The sequence below is a fragment of the Mus pahari genome, chromosome 12, assembly GCF_900095145.1.
Source record: "Mus pahari chromosome 12, PAHARI_EIJ_v1.1, whole genome shotgun sequence".
NCBI classification, from domain to species: Eukaryota; Metazoa; Chordata; class Mammalia; order Rodentia; family Muridae; genus Mus; species Mus pahari.
The window spans coordinates 87,348,672-87,357,979 of record NC_034601.1 but is presented as its reverse complement, the minus strand read 5'-3'; positions in this window follow the sequence as shown (position 1 = coordinate 87,357,979).

The window sequence follows — 9,308 nt, the reverse complement described above, 5'->3', positions numbered from 1 at the left end:
AGGTTGGGATGAAGTACTTTAATTCTGCCACCAGAGGACACTACAGGGTGAGAAACTAAATGAAAATTACACTTAGTGATATTTGTTGCTTATTTTTTAAATATGTGTGTGTGTGTGTGTGTGTGTGTGTGCGCGCGCGCACGTGCTCTTGGAGGCCAGAGGACAAATTTGTGTGGATTCCTTGGTAGCAGTGCCATCCTCCTTTGAGACAGGCTCACCATTAAGCTAGGCTGGCCAAACAGCAAGCCCTTGAAATCTTATTTCTGCCTCCCTAGATCTGGGAATACTAGCATGTTAACTAACACCCCTGGCATTTTTATGTGGCTTCTTGAGGTGAAAGGGGGGGTCACACTCCAGTCTTCATACTTGCAAAGCAAGCATTATGCCAACGGAGCCACTGCCTCAGCCCTAAAATTTTAATTTACTAACATCCCGGAGCTGTTTCCCTTCCTGCCCGCCACACACACACACACACACACACACACACACACACACCAACCACATTCTGTTTTACTCTGTGAATACATGAGTCAGATGTTCTGAATGCTCACACCAGCAACACAGGCTGTAGATTCTACTCCTATAGAAAAACCATGAATGAATGACTATCCCCTACCTGGCTTTATTTCTGCATAAGAAGATGTGTGTTTCTGCTTCCATAATCCAGTCTAAGGTTAGCCCAGGCACTCTTTGTACTCTTCGAGAGCAGGCACCTATTTAGATGAGTGTGTGGAAGGCACCCTCAGCCTCTGATTAAATGTGTTGCCACCCACCCACCCCACCCCCGAGGTTCATCAGAAACGGTCCAGGGCCCCAGGGCTGGTACCAGCAGGTACTGTAAGGAGGTCCTACAGTCACTGGTAATGTGTTCTCAAAAGGAAGTATGGAACCCTGGTCTCCCCTCCCTTCTTCCGTCTGTCATTGAGCACACTACCTGCAACCGTCACCAGAGGACCAAACAAATGAGGATTTGACCTGACCCTGGATTCCAGAATCATAAAGAAACCTTATCAGGGGTTTCATTGTAAATGACACAAGCTGGTTAACATACTGACCATACCTAGCATGCACTGAGGATATAAATGCATGCTTAATGGAATGAGTGAAATCCAGCCATGAATGTTACATGTTGTCTGCAAAAATTCAAGCATTAATACCAGGCAGTGATGTCTGCGAAATGTGAGGAAAGATTACATAATCACCTGAAGTCTGGATCTATCTCTATTGAGAAAACTGACCTCCTACACTCTGTCCCATGCCATCCTAGGTCAGTACACCGAGACTGCACACACCAAAAGAGGACACAACAGACCCAGACCTACCGAGGAAGCCATTGCAGTGAGACACACTGGACTAGGTAGTTGAATATTATCAAAAATGTCAGGTCCACCGATTCACCTGTGGGCAGGAATAGCCATAATTGATAGTTAAAAGAATGTTCCTGCTATGAACCACACTGTGTCCTCTTCAAATTTCTGGCTTCAAAATAAATTACATCAGCAGTTCATCCTTTGCTGAAGATCCACAACCTCATTCCCTCCTAAGGTGTAAGGCACTAACACAGAGGTCCACAGCCCATCACTTTTAGATTTCATCCAGGACACCATGACTCTCCAAGCTCCAGCACCAACTGTGAGCTGCGCTGAGAACTGTCACATCAAGCAGGTCTGTTTCTCATGTCAAGTCTTCCTGGCATGCCTCCATGAGGGTTGCTCCAGCCACCTGTCACAGGCAAGTCACCATCCCAGACTCCATTCCAAAGGGACCTTGAGCAGATCCTGGATGTTGTGTTTTATAAAAAGAAAGAGAAACCAGGGATATGTTTGGTGGAGGTGCCTCTGTGGGCCCATCCTGAGACATCCCTTCCCCCTGAGCCACAGGACAGTATAGTACAAAATAGAGTTTACTCAGGGCATGGTGAGGGGAGTTGAGAGGGTTGTAGACACAGAGAAAGGAAGGGAGGAGGAGGAGGAGGAGGAAGAGGAGGAGGAGGAGGAGGAAGAGGAGAAAGGGGAGGAAGGGGAGAAGGGAGTAGAGGCTGCCATGAGCACATGGAGAGAGGGTGGAGGGGAATGGGGAGAGAGGGGTAAGGAGCAGGGTCAAGAGGAGAAAGTAAGAGAGTGAGGAGGGGGCAAGCAGCCCCTTTTATAGTGAGTCAGGCACACCTAGCTGTAGCCAGGTAACTGTGGGGCAGAGCCTAGACTGAATGCCAACACTGGAGACTAGACTTTGGAGTATGGGAGGGGAGGTAAATGCAATTACAAAGAAGTTAAAGGTCAGGCTCAGATCAGCCATTTACACACACCAGTTAAACAGTTTTAAAGTACTTTTCTGGTTACTGTAGCAAACCCATCTTAACAGAAAAAGGGTTTGTTAGGGCTCATGTTTTGAGGGATATAGTCTATCAGTGGGAAAGTCAGAAGGAGAATTACATTGTATCCCCAATTAGGAAGCAAAGAGAGATGAATAGGGAGCACAACTCCCTTTCTTTGTTTTCAGTTTTTATTCAAACCTGGCATCCCAGGCCATGGAACAGTACCTGTGGAGGGAAGGGTGGGTCTTCCCCTAAGCTAAACTCTCTGGGAGTGGCCTCACAGACACTCCAAGAGCCCTGTCTCCTGGGTCATGCTAAGTCCACCCATGTTGACAATGAAGAATAACCCTCACACCTAGCTAGTGAGATGGAGTGTGATCCAAGTTTTTTTTATTATTTTTCTGTTTTATCAGTCAGCATTCAGAAAGAAAATGCACATTAGAATCTCAGAGGCTGGAGAAATGGCTCCATCCAGAGCCTAATGGGTAAAATTACCTAGCACAATGTCTGGCATTTAACTACCAGTGTCTCAATTTACAAAATTCAGGGACAACGGGGACAGCAGGCACAGCATCTGTGAAGCTTAGATCTTATCTGTTGGCTTGTGTTTGGTTGGGTGGGTGACTAGTTGGTTGGCCGGCTGGTTTTTGAAGGGTGAGGGGGATTAGTTGGTTGGGTTTTGCTGATGTTGTTGTTGTTGTTGTTGTTGGAATTGTTTGCTTGTTTGTTCATTTGTTTTGATTGGCTTGGGGTGCAGGGTCTCTCTTTACATAGCCCTGTCTGTCCTAGATTCATCATGTAGACCAAGTCGGCCTTGAACTCACAGAGATCTGCCTGCCCCTGCCTCTAAGTACTGGGATTAAAGATGTGTCTTGCCATACCTGACTGAGGGTTAGATTGAATTGTCAGCTTGCACAGTCTGGAATCACCTAGGAAGAGAGTTGGAGCGAGCCATTGTCTAGACCAGGTTTGCCAGCTGGCATGTCTGTGGGGCACAGCTGTCATGCTTGCTCATTGACATGAGAAGCCCTTCTCGCTGTGGGTAGAACCATTCCCTAAGCAGGAAATCCTGAATTATATAAGAAAACTAGCTGACTGTGCGTGTGCCCATTTTCTTTGCTCTCAACCGTGGATGTGACCAACCACCTCAAACTTCCTGCCTTGACTTCCCCACAATGACAAACTATAACTAGGACTTTAAGCCAAATAAATCCTTTGTCCCTTACAAGTGCTTTTGTCAGGGTTTTTTTTTTCCCCACAGTAACAAAAACAATTTAAAAACAGCATCTAGATTTTTTTTTTAATCTCTGTCTGAAGAACTCCTCAACCTCCTCCTAACAGAATATTTAACATTAACAATTTAAAGTAAACCTTGTTGCCTCTGGGTAAACTCAATCAACAAGATTGTCATCCCTTCTCACAACGCCTCAGGTGTCAAGTGGCTTCCAATGGCTATGAGTCTCAAATAGCATCTCTGTGTGATCCAGAGTCTGTACTCAAAGGCTGACACCTGCTTGGATACTTGATGCTCCCTGGCTCTTGGCCAGCATCACCCAAGGTATCCGTATCCCTCTGCTCTCTGACACTCCAAGTGTAAATTCATTGCTGGAGAAACTGGGCCTTGGGGCTGTTGAGATGGCTCAGTGGGTAAAACTGCTTGCCATGGGGCTGAAGAGATGCTTTGTGGGTAAAAATGCTTGCCACAGAGCTAGAGAGATGACTCAATGGTTGAGAGCATTAGCTGCTCTGCCTGGGGATTCCAGTTCAGTTCCCAGCTCCTACCAGGCAGTTCATAGCCCATAGCCTTCTGTAACTGCAATTCCAGAGGGACTCTCACCCTCTTCTGGCCTCTGTGGGCACTGCAGGCATGTGATGCACAGAAAATACATTCCTGCAGGCAAAAAGCAGACTGGTACCTAATAAAATAAGAAAACCTAAAACAAACAAAGCCTGATGATGTGAGTTTGATTCTCAGAACCTACAATAATGCATGTACCATGGTGTGTGTGTGCCTGCATTTACATGCTGCATACAAACATACACAACAATACTTTTTTTAAAAAAAAAAGAAACTGATCTTTTGAACCTGATATAGCTGTCTCCTAAGAGGCCCTGCCAGGATCCTCACAGCCAACCATTGGACTGAGCATGGGATCCCCAATAGAGGAGTTAGAGAAAGGACTGAAGGAGTTGAAGGGGTTTGCCACACCCACAGGAAGAACAATAATATCAACCAACCAGTCCCCCAAGAGCTCCCAGGGACTAAGCCTAGAGTACACATGGCTCCTGTTGCATATGTAGCAGAGGATGGCCTTGTCATGCATCAATGAGAGGAAAGGTCCTTGGTCCTATGAAGGCAAAGATAGATGCCCCAGTGTAGGGGAATCAAGGGCAGGGAGGTGGGAGGGGTGGGTGGGTGGAGGAACATCCTCATAGAAGCAGGGCAGGGGAGGATGGGATAGGGGGTTTCCAGGAGGGGGGCAACCTGGAAAAGGGATAACATTTGAAATGTAAGTAAAGAAAATATCCAATAAAAAAGGGGAAAAAAAGAAGCCAATCTTTTAAGCTGATCTGAGATCTGGGAGTTTCTTTTATCATACAATTATAAGGAAGTAAATGTTCATATGTGTACCTTGCATATGTGTGGGTTCCAGTGCATGTGCACGTGTGTGCTTTGAGTCTCTCACTAGGACTTGGAGCTTACCAATTAATCGAGGCTGGCTCCTATCAGCTTGACATGTCTACTTGCCTCTGCCTGCACAGCACCGATGTTACACATGTGCACCACACCTGGATTTTTTTATGTGGATGCTGGGGATTAAACTTGGGTCAATGACAAGCAATTTACCAGCTGAGTTGCATGCTTGGCCATGACCATAACCTTTAATTCCCTTTTATTCACTTTCTCACTGGGTGAGTTCTTTCTCTCTGGGTGGGTGGAAGAGACCACAAGGATAACAGCCAGCTAGAGGGAGTGCTCGGCTCAGTAAAGAAATGTCTGCTGTTACTACATCCTGAGCTTCTGGCCTGGGTACCCATTGCCCTGTGCTCTTTCTTGTTATAGCAATATCATTTGTTCAGAGATACAGATATGCTTTTGTCTCAGACCCCATTTTGAGGTCCCTTAATCTCCATATGGTCACAGGGACCATGGGGAGTGGATCTGTACTATGTTAGAACTGGAAGTCAACAGGCTACAATTGCTTTTTATTTTAATTTCTATCTTTGCATGTGTATTACATGTTTAAGTGGAAATGTAAGCATGCCACAGTGTATATATGAAGGACAAAGGACAGCATTCAGTGTGTGTATTCTCTTTCTGTCTTGTTTGAGGAAGGTCTCCTGATACTTGGCACTACATTTATAGGCTAGCAGGTGCACCAACTTCCAAGGATCCTCCAGACTCACTGTAGAAGACCCACAATTACAGAAGACTACTCAAATGCCCAGCTTTATGTAGGTTTGGGGATCCAATCTAGGTCTTCATGCTTGCAGTTCACCTGCTAAACCACCTCCTCAGGCCTTGAGGTCCATCTCAGGTCCTCATGCTTGCTTGCCGAGTAATTTACCCACCACGTCATCTCCTTTGCCCTTACTTTATTTTTTCTTTTTCTTTTTTTAAGATTGCCTTTATCTAGCCAGCCTTGAACTTGTGATCTCCTGGCTCAGCCTCCCATATGCTGTTTTTTGGTGTATATCACCTGGTCTAGAAGGACCTCACAGTTATAAACACCCAGTGATGATGGCCAAACAGGCCATTTGGGAATACACATTAAAGTGTCACACATTTCAGCATCCGCAAGAAAGCCACTAACTGCTGCTGAAATTTCAGGAGAATGTGATAGAGTGCCCACATGTCTATTTAGTGAGCAGCCACACTTCTATTGTAATGCTGTACTTCTCCATGAAATATTTACATCCTCCACACAAAACCAGTCATCTATTCATTCGGTGACTCCCGGAATGTTCAGCAGTGGCTTCTACTACATTTGCATCCATTCAATACACCTTTTTCAAGTCAGCAACACAGGGCCTTCAAGGTCAGCCTCTGCCCCTGGCTCTCTTGGGTGCTGGCAGTGTCTGCAGACCAGCCAATTCTGAAGGCTGCTTTTTCACAACCACACAGCAATGCATGTCAAGAACCCAAGATGCATGCAAATGGCACAGGTTTTGAGTAAGTGCTCAGCCTGTTGACAAAACTCCCTTCATGCATGTCTCTTCCATGAGTAGCTTCCCTTCTCCGTCCAGCCTTAATTCCCTGAAAAACTTCCGTGCTTCCGCCTCTGATAGTTTTTCTGTCATTTTTCTTTTAAATGTTATTTTTTAAAGATTTATGTACTTTATGTATATGGGTGCTTTGTCTGCATGTACATTTGCAGGCCAGAAGAGATGATAATGGACTAAACCTCTAAACCTGTAAGCTAGCCACAATGAAATGTTTTCCTTTATAAGAGTTCCCGTGGTTGTGATGTCTCTTCACAGAAATAAAACCCTAACTAAGACACTTCCCTAAGTCCCCTTTGGTCAGGATACTGTACCACAGTCACAGATATGAAGATAGGTGGCTAATAACACAATTAATATGATTTTATGATTTAAAATTGCCACTTCAGGTCACACTGACAGCCCCTCTTCTTGCCACCCCAATACCACGCTGGTCAATACTAGTAAAGTTTCTACTGTTCCCTAAAATTGCATGCATATTGCACCCATTTGCTTCCCTTGGTGGCTTTAGAACACAGCAGTTTTTACTGTATCCTTTATACTACAGACGAGACGCTCAAGGCCCAGAAACATCAGGAGACCTGCCTAATGTCACTTAGGAGTGAAGGGACCCAACTTGAATATCAAGTTGGGGCCCTTCTGTTGATTTCAGGCCCCACAGAGATGGAAAAGATATGCATAGTTGGTTTGCAGAGTCCTGAAAGCTGACCACAGCATACCCCTTGGGCTCAGTGACCCAAAAAATGCAGGCAGAACTCTTGCTAAAATCACTCCTCAGGAAGATCTTACCACCCAGATTCTCTAGTTATATAAAGGGCTCTTGAAGACCAGGAGCTCTACTGCAGGGATGTCAGGAGGTCCATCAGGGACAGCCATTGGCCTGTCTCTTTCCTCACCTTTGAACTCTCTCAAAGTCCTAGCAAGAAAGCTACAGTCTCCCTGTTCTCTTTCTTTGGTGCAGGTTGTAAAGCATGCATGTTTCACTCTATTTATCTGGAAGGGAAGATTTAATAGTCATCCCTCCCTTGAGATTCATCCCCAGGGAGTTAAGTCTGAGCACCAGGCTCAGCTAGTGCTCTTCCCTTTTGTGAAGCTCATCTTCCACAGCATGTGATTGGAAGGAGCCTGTCACTCAGGGCTGCTAGAAGGAACTTTTGGTGACTCTGAGCTGGTCCCATCAGCTTGCTTAGCATCTTAGACACTTGCTGTTCCTCAATGGCTTAGCTACCAGGCTCTGAATTCCACTCACATAAGGTTACAGCTTCATTCATTGGCCTCACATTAGCTTGCAATTTGTTGTGTCTCCGTGTTTAGCTCATAACTTCTGCAATACTCTGGGAGCAAAGTCTGTTGAGTGATTTAGTGGTTGACCAAGATCTGAGGTAGGATGCAGAAGGCATTAGAGCCTGTGGTAAATTATACTGATGTGTAAAGAACTACTCAAAAAAATGCCACAGGCCTTTTGCCTAGAAACATCTTAGACAAACATGTTGCCCTCTTATGTACCCAGAAAGCAGAAAGTTGGTCTCCTCTTACCTCACAATACAATTCAGACTAACGTAGTACTGCTCCAAGTCATATGAATGAGAGCTTTGTGAGTACTTCAAAAATATTTACAAAGATACCAATTATATTTTATAAGGGTTATACTCATTTAGTCTTAAGGTTCATAATCTTTGCACAGGAATCCAACCTAAAGACAACCTAAAGTGGAAAACCTGCCCCTATGTGGTTCCATTTTCTGAAACATAAATATTTATCAACCCACACAGGACATGGACCTGAGTCACAGCAGTTTTTATTTACAACAGTTTAAACTAGAAAAGATTTGAATGTCCCCACCATGAAAGACAAATTAACACATTTGGATATTTTCGTACCACGTAGCACTATCTAGCAGCAGAAAAAGAATAAAATATGTTATACCCAGACACAGAGAGAAGTCTCAGTATTCTGGACACAGGCACAAAGCACTCATCAAAGATGATCGTGTCTACACAGATCTAGAAAAACTTTCTCTTACCTCCACTGTCTGGATGGACCAGTGGCTGCTGTGGGTGGCTATGGGCATCTTTTGGGGAATTTGTGTTCAACCTGCTATAGCTCATCCTCCTAGTGATTCATATTCACTCTACATACAAAGTAGCCATTATATCCAAAGACCTAAGTTCTCGGGCCAGTATACTGTCAGCCCCATTTCAGAATCTCTCATCTCATGAGCATTATTATATATCTGCCACACTGGTAGACCCTGAATAGCTTGATAATATCAGGTGAAGTGAATTTTTTAAATAGTGAGGTCTTTCAACCTCTCTTTTGGACCTGAATCAGTATAACACATCTGGAAACCAGCCGATATTTTGTATTAGTATTGGAAATGTGTCTCTCCCAGCATCTCTGTCCTAGGAGGAATACATGTGCAAAGAAACTAGTCATACTAAGGAAACAGTGTCTTCCGGACACATTAGGGCTCATGCACTTACAAGTCAAGAGACTGACAGTACACACAAAACCTGCATGAGTTCAAACAAGACAAAATGACAGCATCAAAGAAGGGAAAATCAGTTGTCTCCAATTGAGCATCACTGGACATATCAATCACACAACAGGGAGGGCCCAGTGCCCAAGTGTAGTTGACCAAAACAAAATGGACAGCATGATGTTTTGGTTGGTTAGTTGGACTTACTGGGTTTTCTGCTTGTTCTTTGGTCTGTGTGTTTGAGAACAAGACACACACACACACACACACACACACACACACACACACACA